At 38.3% G+C, this 12,002-nt stretch overlaps 1 pseudogene; it reads right to left on the bottom strand.

The window, feature by feature from the left end:
- Positions 1 to 506: 506 nt before the first annotated feature.
- Positions 507 to 1,288, bottom strand: LOC121475071 (annotated as a pseudogene).
- Positions 1,289 to 12,002: the final 10,714 nt, after the last annotated feature.

The raw sequence follows: 12,002 nt of genomic DNA, 5'->3' as shown, positions 1-12,002 counted from the left end.
CTCAGCATAATACCCTCCAGTTCCATCCACGTTGAAGCAAATGGTGGGTATTTCTCGTTTCTAATGGCTGAGGAATATTCCATTGTATACATAAACCACATCTTCTTGATCCATTCATCTTTCGATGGACACCGAGGCTCCTTCCACAGTTTGGCTAATTGTGGACATTGCTGCTAGAAACATCGGGGTGCAGGTGTCCCGGTGTTTCTTTTTTTTTTTTAATTTTTTTTTTATTTATTTATGATAGTCACAGAGAGAGAGAGAGAGGCAGAGACACAGGCGGAGGGAGAAGCAGGCTCCATGCACCGGGAGCCCGATGTGGGATTCGATCCGGGTCTCCAGGATCGCGCCCTGGGCCAAAGGCAGGCGCCAAACCGCTGCGCCACCCAGGGATCCCTGTCCCGGTGTTTCATTGCATCTGCATAAGATGATATTCTTAAGGTCTTACTTATCAACAATTAGATCTAATATAAATGGATTAAATTTTCTTTTTTTTTTTCTTTTAGACAAACTGTTTATTGAATTTTACGTCACTATGGGGTATCTCTTACTGTAGCTTAGGATTCCAGGAATCAGGGAGGTGGCAAAGTGGCGATGGTGAATTTGGGAATCTGGTCTCCCAGAAGTACCTGCCGTTCTACCCCTGATTCTGCAACGGCTGCCAGGCGGACTACCCCTCCGCTGGAGCCATCCCGTTCCATGGCCAAAGCGAGCACATTAGCAGTGAACTGCAGACACTCCTCCTTGGTCATGCCTTCCCGGTGGGTGGCATCGACATAGCCATATATGTAGGAGCTCCCAGAGCCCCCATGGCAAAGGACTGCCTTACCATCATACCCCCATGGGCACGAGTGCACCTGCCCTCCCTCTTGGGGGTCCCAGCCCGCAATGATGATTCCTGCCATCAGGTCCTCCCGGAATCGGTAACACATCTCCTCAAAGAGGCTGGCTGCTGTGTGTGCCAGTGGAGGCTCGTTTAGCTCACTGCTGTGGAAACCAAGCTGATAAGTGAGCGCACCGGCTACGGCCTGGGTGTCAGCTGCTGAGCCTGAGCGGCAGCAGAAAATCCGGTCACGAATAGGGGTCAGCTTGTCTGTCACTCGATTGGCAGTGTAGGACCCGGTGGTGGTTCTGGAGTCGGCTCCCAGAACCAAGCCCCCGTCAAATTGCATGGCCATGATGGTGGTCCCTGTGGAGGCTTCCCGGCTCTCCCAGTCCGGGGTGATGGCCTCGGCACCCCAGGCTGGCGTGGACCCGCTCCTCGAGCGGTTAGCAAGGCGGCCGTCATCTTCCTCTCTGGATTAAATTTTCTAATCAAAGGCAATGAAATGTCTGAATGGCAACACGTGGATAGAGGTAAGTGAAAAAGTCAGACTGAGAAGGGCAAATACCATATGATATAAAAAGCCTCTGATTTCTGGGTATTAATTTTGCATCCTGAAACTTAACTTTTTTATCATTTGTAATAGTTTTTGGTGTAGTCTTTAGAGTTTTCTAAGTATAGTACCATGCCATCTGCCATTAGTGACAGTTTAAGCTGTTCTTTACCAATACGAACAACTCATTTCTTTTTCTTATCTAATAGCTTTGGCTAGGACTTCTAGCCCTGTGTTGAATAAAATTAGTGAGAGTGGACATTCGTGTCTTGTTCCTGATCCTAAGAAGAAGAAAAAGCTCAGTTTTTCACCATTGATTATGGTGTTCATTATGGGTGTTCAATATGTGGCTATTATTATATTGAGGTATGTCTTTTCTAATCCTACTTTGCTGGCAGTTTCCATCATGAATAGATGTTGCATTTTGTCAAGTGGTTATTCCTCATCTATCAAGATAATCAAATTATTTTTTTACCTTCATTTTGTTGATGGGGTGTATCATGTTAAGTGATGCACAAATGTTAAACCATCTTGTATTCCTGGAATAAATCCCACTTTGATAGTGGTACATGATGATTTTAATGCATTGTTAAATGTGGTTTGATAATATTTTGTTGAAAATGTTTACATCTATGTCCTTCAGGTATATTATCTTGTACTTTTCTTTGTGTGTTTAGTGTCTGCATGGTTTTAGTATCAAGGGACTGCTGGCATTATAGAGTGTACCTAGAAGCTTTCTTTTCTCTTCCATTTTTTGGAATAGTTTGAGAATAGGTATTAACTGTCTTTTAAATATTCTGTAAAATTAATCTGTGAATCCATCTGGTCTTGGACATTTATTTTTTGGTAGTTCTTTTTTGATTACTGATTCAATATTTGTACTAGTAACTGGTCCATTCACATTTTTGATTTCTTTCTGACTCAGTTTGGAAGTTCATATGTTAGGAATTTAATTATTTCTTACACGTTCAAACTGTTGGCATATGTGTATACTCTTTTAGACTTTTGTAATTGAATGGTGTCAGTTGCTATTTTCCTCCTTTCATTTCTAATTTTATTTATTCAGGTCTTTTCTCTCTCTCTCTCTCTCTCTCTCTCTCTCTCTCTCTCTCTCTCCTCTCTCTCTTTCTCTCTCTCTCTCTTTTTCTTTGATGAGTCTGGCTAACAGTTTATCAGTTTTGTTTATCCTTTAAAAATAAGCTCCTTGTGCTGAGTAAAATAAGTCAATCAGAGAAAGACAATTATAGAATATAAGAAATAGTGAAAGGAGTCAAAAGGGAAAGGAGGGGAGCTGAGTGGGGAAAATCAGAGAGGAAGACAAATCATGAGAGACTCCTAACTCTATGAAACAAACAAGGGTTGCAGAAGGGGAGGGAGGTGGGTGGAAGGATAGGGTAACTGGGTGACAGGCACTCTGGAGGGTGCTTGGTAGGATGACCACTGGGTGATATACTATATGTTGACAAATTGAACTTAAATTATTAAATTAAATTTAAAAAGCTCTTTGTTTTATTGATAAAACAATTAACATTTTTAAAATGTCCATACTATTCAAGATATCTAGTGATTAAACAAAATCTCTATCAACATTTCAATGGCTTTTTTCAAACCAATAGAATAAAACATCCTTAAGTGTGTAAAGAGAGACAAAATATCCTAGATATCCAAAGCAATCCTTTTTAAATTTTATTTATTTATTCAACAGTGGGAGGGCACAAGCAGAGAAGATGACAGAGGGAGGAGAAGAAAAGACGGCTTCCTACTGATTGGAGAGCCCGATGAGAGGCTTGATCCCAAGACTGAGGGATCATGACCTAAGCCAAAGGCAGATGCTTAACCAACTGAGCCATGCAGGTGTCTCTCAAACCAATCTTAAAATAAAGAAATCTGGAAGCATCACACACGAATTTCAAAGTATATTACAAAGCTATAGTAATCAAAACAATATGGTTGTAGCATACAAAGAGAAACTTAGATCAGTGGAACAGAATAGAGATTCCCAAAATAAAATCACTAATATACGGTCAATAAATTTATAACTAAAAGCCAAGAATATACAGCATGAAAATGAAAGTCTTTTAAATAAATAGTATTAGTAAAACTAAACTATGCAAAAGAATGTAACTAAACCACCATAATACACCACACATAAAAACAACTCATAATGGATTAAGGAATTGAGGCTATGACTTAAAGCCTAAAACTCCTAAAAGAAAATATAGTGGATAATTTCCTTGGCATTAATTTTGGCATTGCTTTTGGATTTGACACCAAAAGCAAATATAAATAAGTCAGAGTACATCAATCTAGAAAAGCTGCTGCACAACAAAGGTAATCATCAATAAAATGGAATGCAACCTATGGATAGGAGACAACCTTTGCAAATCATATATCTGATAAAGGTTTATTCCAAAATATAAAAACAAGTCATATGACTCAATAGAAAAGCATTAAATAATCCAATTTAATATGAGCAGAGGAAATCTGAGTATTTTTGCCAAAGAAGGCACACAAATAATAACAGGTACATGAAAAGTTACTCAAATTCTCTAACACTATGGAAACAAAAATTTAAACCACAATATCAATTCACATCCATTAGACGGCTATCAGTGAGAAGACAAGAGATAACATGTGTTATCTAGATTGTGAGTCAATGGGAAACCTTGTTCACTGTTGGTTGGAATGTGAGTTGGTGAAGTTATTATAGAAAATAGTTTGTATGATCCTCAAGCAATTAAAACTGAACTAGTGTGTTATCTAGTAATCCCAAGTTTGGGTATATAGCTCAATAAAATAAGGATATCAAAGAGATATTTGTGCTATAATATTCATTGCAGTAATATTCATAACAGCTATGATATGAAAACATTTTTTGCCCAACAATGTAATGAATGGGTAAAAAAAGATTGCTATAAGTGTATATAATGGAATATTATTCAGCCATAAGAAATTCTGCCATCTGTGAAAACATAAATGGACTGAAAGATATACTAAGTCAGACAGAAACAAGTAAAGTCAAAGTATGACATTACCTTGTGGAATCTAAAAAGGCTAGCCTCACAGAAACACAATAGAGTGATGGTTACTCAGGAATGTGGGAGAAATGAGGAGATATTGGTCAAAATATACAAGCTTCCTCTCATAAGTTCTGATGATAACATATGATGATTCTGAAGATAACATCCAATATGATGATTCTAGTTAACACTACTGTACTGTATATTTAAAAGTGGCTAAGAGAATAGATCTTAAATGTTCTCATGATACATAAAAAATAGTAAATAAGTAGGTGGTGAAGGTATTAACTATCCCTATCATAATCATTTTACAATTTGTACATATAACAAATAATTGCTCTATATCTAACATTTATTCAGTTTTATGTCAATTATATATCAATAAAGCTTGTTTAATTAATTTAGAGGTAAGGTAAAATATGCTCAAAAATATATAGTAAATGCTACATTATATGAAGCCAGTTCTATTTTTTATTATGAAATTTATTACTATCATTAAGATAGCAAAATTTCCTCACATTTAGTGAAGCCATTAAATTGAAATTTACTTATAATAACAATCATTCTTGGCCAGGAATTTAAACTTACATTATTTTTTCCTGAAAACTTAAATATAGCATAAAGTAAATGTTAAATATAAAAAATTAAATATAAAAATTTCAATCCTCAATTAAATCTTATTGTAACATACTTTACAGAAATGCTAGGTAGCCTAACTAACATGCTTCATTTCCTGAAGGGGTGGTTGGTTGCATTGATGGTTTCAGGGGTGCATGTGTAAGAAGAGAATCACTGAGCAGCTTTGTATAGTGCTCTTTATGCTAGTCTTTCTGGATTCCTCTCGTGTAGTCAGGCTCTTCTTTTCATAAAGTTGACACATTATATTTCACTCATCCATTCATAAGGGCTTCATTGATGAGAAGTATGGCCCTCCATTTCTGCTGTGAGGGCAAAGGCTTTTCTATGACATTAAAAGTAAGAAGTAATTAGTAGACACAGTACAATACTGATGAACCTTGAGGACATAATGCCAAGTAAAACTAGTATTATTTACAGAAGGTACTTAACATAGATAAATTTATAGAAAAAGAAAGTAAAATGGTGGTTGCTAGGGGTTTGGAGGAGAGGATAATGAGTTGTTAATGGTTAATGGCTATAATCTCAACTTTGCTGGATGAAACAAATTCTGGAGGTGGATGATATTTATTGTTTGTACAACAATGTGAATGTAGTTAATGTCACTGAATTATACAAGTATCTTTAATGAGGGGAGTATAAACGGCAGTGTAGGAAGAACTTGAACTCATAACCCATGAACACACAAAATCTACACCTACAATTACAGCAATTTCTCTTCAACAGAAACTGAGAGCTGATTGAACAGTTTCTGTACAAAAAAAGGATAAAGAAATCACATAGAGAATGGCAGGAGATGAAGTAACCATAATGATGGAAATACCACCTCTGATGCTGCAAACTGCGCTGGGGAAGGATAACATTGAAAAAACAAAACAGAGGTATTTAGGGGCAAGATGGTGGAAGAATAGGATCTTCAAGTCACCTGGCCCCACCAACCTACCTAGATAACTTCAAATCATCCTGATAACCTTTTAATTCGGCCTGAGATTTAAAGAGAGAACAGCTGGAATGCTACAGTGAGAAGAGTACGCACTTCTATCAAGGTAGGAAGATGGAAAAATAAATAAATAAATAAATAAATAAATAAATAAATAAATAATGGATAGATAGATAGATAGATAGATAGATAGATAGATGATAGATAGATAGACAGATGATAGAGCATCCAAGAGGGAGTAGCCCCTGCGAGGAGATGGGCTAAGGCCAGGCAGGGGAGCCCCCAGGACAGGAAAGCCCAGTCCAGAGAAGAGGGAAATTTACCAATCTTCCCGGATGGAAAGGTACTCGCAGGGAACTCAGGCAGGATCCCGGGAGGGGCAGTGGAGCCCCCAGGGTCCCAGGGTCACTAACACAGGGGGGGGCACCCTGAGGGAGAGCGTGCCACACACCGAGGGCCGAGCTCCCTAAAGGCTGGAGCACCCGCCCGGCAGGGCCTCAGGAGCAGCTCAAGTGGCAGCTCAGGCAGCTCCGGACGGAGGTGGCTGTGCAGGCCCAGGAGCACGATTCCAGCAGCGAAGACCCCAGAGCCCAGGGTGCCGGAAGACACAGCCCAGGATCCTGCACTCCCCCGGGAAAGGTAGAGATGGGGAGGGCCCAGGACAGCGAGGACACTCATGACATTGGGTGCCCCTCAGCTGTGCATATCAGTGACCCCCACCCCTGGAGCATCCAGGCCAGTGTGGTTTGGGAGCAGTGGTAGTACTGCAGGAGCTGACTCCAGTGCTGGAGAGCTGGCCACCATCAGTGAGGTTGTTCCTCCTAGTGTCACTCTGTGCCTGGGATGGAGCCTGGCTGCCAGAGATGAGAGGCCTCATGGGGTAAACAGCTCTCCCTGAGGCATGCACCTGGCAGAGGGCAAGGCAGCTCAGCCAGGGCCACAGGCCTGAGAATCAGCACAGCAGGCCCCATCCCAAGAAGACCAGCTGGAAGGACAGGGGAAGAGCAAGTTCTTGACTAAGCAGCCCTGGAAAGCTCCAGGGGAAGTTGAGGGACTTACAGTATATAGAACATAGGATATCCCTCCTTGTTTTTTGTTTGTTGTCCTCCCCCCCTTTTTTTTCTCTTTTTCCTTCCGTTTTCCACTACAACTTGTCTTTAGCCACTCTGCACTGAGCAAAATGGTTAGAAAGAAGAACTCACCACAAAAGAAGAATCAGAAACAGTACTCTCTCCCACAGAGTTACAGAATTTGGATTACAATTCCATGTCAGAAAGCCAATTCAGAAGCACAATTATAAAGCTACTGGTGGCTCTGGAAAAAAGCATAAAGGATTCAAGAGCTTCATGATTGCTAAATTTAGATCTAATCAGGCTGAAATTAAAATCAATGAGATGCAATAAAAACTGGAGGTCCTAACAATGAGGATTAAAGAGGCAGAAGAGCTAGTGAGTGACACAAAAGACAAGTTGATGGCACGGAAGGAAGTTGAGGGAAAAAAAGAAAACAATGAAAAGATCCTGAGGATAGGTTGAGGGAAAAAAATGATAGCCTCAGAAGGAAAAATTCTACTTTTAATTGGGGTTCCCGAGGGTGCCGAAAGGGACAGAGGTCCAGAATATGTATTTGAACAAATCATAGCTGAGAACATCCCTAACTTGGGAAGGGAAACAGATCTTCAGATCCAGGAGATAGAGAGATTGCCCCCTAAAATCAATTAAAACAGCTCAAGACCTCGACATTTAATAGTGAAGCTTGCAAATTCCAAAGATAAAGAGAAGATCTTTAAAGCCGCAGGAGACAAAGGATCCCTAACCTTTATGTGGAGAAGCATTAGGTTAACAGCAGACCTCTCCACAGAGACCTGGCAGGCCAGAAAGGGCTGGCAGGATATATTCAGGGTCCTAAATGAGAAGAACATGCAGCCAAGAATACTTTATCCAGCAAGGCTCTCATTCAGAATAGAAGGAGAGATAAAGAGCTTCCAAGATCGGCAGAAACTGAAAGAATATATGACCACCAAACCAGCTCTGAAGAAATATTAAGGAGGACTCTGTAAAAGAAACAGGAAGTCCAAGGAAACAATCCACAAAAACATGGATTGAATAGGTATCATGATGACACTAAATTCGTATCTCAATAGTAACTCTGAACGTGAATGGACTTGATCCCATCAAAAGGCTCAGGGTTTCAGACTGGATAAAAAAAAGCAAGACCCATCTATTTTCTGTCTATAAGAGACTCATTTTAGACATAAAGACACCTACAGCCTGAAAATAAGAGATTGGAGAACCATTTACCATTCAGATGATCCTCAAAAGAAAGCAGGGGTAGCCATCCTCATATCAGATAAATTAAAGTTTATCCCAAAGGCTGTAGTAAGAGATGAAAAGTGACATTATATCATACTTAAAGGATCCATCCAACAAGAGGACTTAACAATCATGAATATCCATGCTCCTAAGTGACAGCTGCCAAGTGTATCAATCAATTATTAACCAAAGTTAAGACACTATTAGATAATACACTTACACTGGTAGACTTGAACATGGCACTTCTGTAATTGACAGATATTTGAAGCACAACTTCTCCAAAGAAACAAGAGCTTTAAATGATACACTGGACCAGATGGATTTCACAGATATCTACAGAACTTTACATCCACACTCAACTGAATATACATTCTTCTCAAGTGCACATGGAACTTTCTCCAGAGTAGACCGCATACTGGGTCACAAATCAGGTCTTAACCGATACCAAAAGATTGGGATCATCCCCGCATATTTTCAGAGCATAATGCTTTGAAACTAGAACTAAACCACAAGAAGAAATTTGGAAGAAATTCAAACACGTGGAGGTTAAAGACCATCCTGCTGAAAGATGAAAGGGTCAACCAGGAAATTAAGGAAGAATTAAAGAGATTCATGGAAACTAATGAGAATGAGGATACAACCATTCAAAATCTTTGGGATACAGCAAAAGCAGTCCTGAGGGGGAAATACATCGCAATACAAGCATCCATCCAAAAACTGGAAAGAACTCAAATACAAAAGCTAACATTGCACCTAATGGAGCTGGAGAAAAAACAGCAAATAGATCCTACACCCAGCAGAAAAAGACAGTTAATAAAGATTCAAGCAGAACTCAATGAAATAGAGGCCAGAAGAACTGTGGAACAGATCAACAAAACTAGGAGTTGGTTCTTTGAAAGAATTAATATGATAGATAAACCATTAGCCAGCCTTATTAAAAAGAAGAGAGAGAAGACTCAAATTAATAAAATCATGAATGAGAAAGGAGAGATCACTACCAACACCAAGGAAATACAAACGATTTTAAAAACATGCTATCAACAGCTATACGCCAATAAATTAGGCAATCTAGAAAAAAATGGACGCATTTCTGGAAAGCCACAAACTACCAAAATTGGAACTGGAAGAAATAGAAAACCTGAACAGGCCAATAACTAGGAGGTCATCAAAAACCTCCCAAGACAAAAAAGTCCAGGGCCAGATGGCTTCCCAGGGGAATTCTATCAAACATTTATAAAAGAAACCATACCTATTCTACAAAAGTTGTTCAGAAAGAGATGGAGTACGTCCAAACTCGTTCTATGAGGCCAGCATCACCTTAATTCCAAAACCAGACAAAGACCCAACCAAAATGGAGAATTTTAGACCAATATCCCTGATGAACATGGAGGCAAAAATTCTCAACAAGATACTAGCCAATAGGATCCAATAGTACATTAAGAAAAGTATTCACCATGACCAAGTAGGATTTATCCTCGGGACACAAGGCTGGTTCAACACTCGTAAAACAATCAATGTGATTCATCATATCAGCAAGAGAAAAACCAAGAACCTTAGGATCCTCTCAATAGATGCAGAGAAAGCATTTGACAAAATACAGCATCCATTCCTGATTGAAACTCTTCAGAGTGTAGGGATAGAGGGAACATTCCTCAGCATCTTAAAAGCCATCTACGAAAAGATGTGTATTCTACTACTTTAGGATGGAATGTTCCTAATATATTTCTGAAGTCCATCTGGTCCAGTGTATCATTCAAAGCCATTGTTTCCTTACTGATTTTCTTAGATAATCTGCCCATTGATTGTGGGACCCAGGAAATTTAACAAAAATCCCCTACCCCTGGACAAGCAGAGCAGGACTAACTCCATTTTGTGCTACACCCCCTATCTCATTCATTTGGGGAATATAAAAAATAATGAAAGGGAATAAAGGGGAAAGGAGAAAAAATAAGTGGGAAATATAAGAAAGGGAGACAGAACCTGAAAGACTCCTAACTCTGGGAAACAAACTAGGGGTAGTGGAAGGGAAGGTGGGCAGGGGGTGGGAGTGACTGGGTGATGGGCACTGAGGTGGGCACTTTGACGGGATGAGCACTGGGTGTTATTCTATATGTTGGCAAATTGAATACCAATAAAAAATAAATTTATATATATATATATATATATATATATATATATATATATATATATATATAAAGAAACAGTCTCCAGAATAGATCACATACTAGGTCACAAATCAGACCTCACTGAATACAAAAAGATTGAGATCATAATGTGCATACTTTCTGACCACAATGCTATGAAACTTGAAATCAACCACAAGAAAAAAATTGGAAAAACCACAAATACATGGAGGTTAAAATACATGCTACTAAAGAATGAATGTGTTAGCCAAGAAATTAAATAAGAAATTTTAAAAAAATATGTGGAAACAAATGCAAAGGAAAACATGATGGTCCAAAGCCCTTGGGTGGTCATAAAAGGAAAGTATATACAAATAGAGACCTATCTCAAGAAGCAAGAAAATTCAAATAAGCAACCTAAATTTACATCTAAAGAAGTCAGAAAAAGAATAACAAAGCCTAAAGCCAACAGAAAAAGGGAAATAATAAAGATTAAAACAGAAAAAAAGATGATAATTAAATGAAAACAAACAATACAATACATCATGGAACCCAGTAGCTGGCTCTTTGAAAAAATTAATGAAATTTATAATCCTGTAGCCAGAGTAATCAAAAAGAAAAGAGAAAGGACCCAAATAAATAAAATGCAAATGAAAGGGGAGAAATAACAGCTAATATCACAAAAATACAAATAATTATAAAAAGATAATATGAAAAAATATGTCAACAAACTGGGCAACATGGAAGAAATGGATTAATTTCTAGAAGATATATATAAATGAACAAAATTGAAACATGAAGAAAAAGAAAACCTGAACACACCAATAACCTGCAAAAAAATTGAATCAGCAATCAAAAATCTCCCAATAAACAAAAGTCTAGGGCCAAATAGAATCGCAGGTGAATTCTACCAAACATTTAAAGAAGAGTTTATTCCTATTCCTCTCAACTATTCCAAAATATAGAAATGAAAGGAAAACTTCCAAATTTGTTTTATGAGGCCAGCATTACCCTGATTCCAATACCAGATAAAGACTCCACTAAAAAAGAAAAATACAGATCAATATCCCTGATGAACATGGATACAAAAATTCTCAACAAAATACTAGCAAATAAAATTTAACAATACATTTAGAGAATCATTCACCATGATCAAGTGGGATTTATTCCTGGGCTGCAAGTATGATTCAATATCTGCCAATCAATCAATCTGATAGACCACATTAATAACAGAAAGGATAAGAACCAAATGGTCCTTTCAATAGATGCAAAAAAAAAAGCCATCAACAGAGTACAACATTCATTCATGATAAAAACGCTCAATGAAGTAGGGTTAGAGGGACCATACCTCAACATCATTAAGGCATTGTACAAAAAAACACACCACTGCTATAATCCTCAGTGGGGAAAAAGTAAGCGTATTTCTTCTACAATCAGGAACAAGACACAGATGTCCAAAGTCCCCATTGTTATTTAATATCATACTGGAAGTTCTAGCCTCAGCAATCTGACAACAAAAAGATATAAAAGACATTCAAATTGGCAAAGAAGAAGTCAAATGTTCACTATTTGCAGGTGATATGATCATCTAAATG

Source organism: Vulpes lagopus, chromosome 13 (assembly GCF_018345385.1).
Source record: "Vulpes lagopus strain Blue_001 chromosome 13, ASM1834538v1, whole genome shotgun sequence".
Taxonomy (NCBI): domain Eukaryota; kingdom Metazoa; phylum Chordata; class Mammalia; order Carnivora; family Canidae; genus Vulpes; species Vulpes lagopus.
This window is presented reverse-complemented; position numbering and strand designations above follow the sequence as displayed.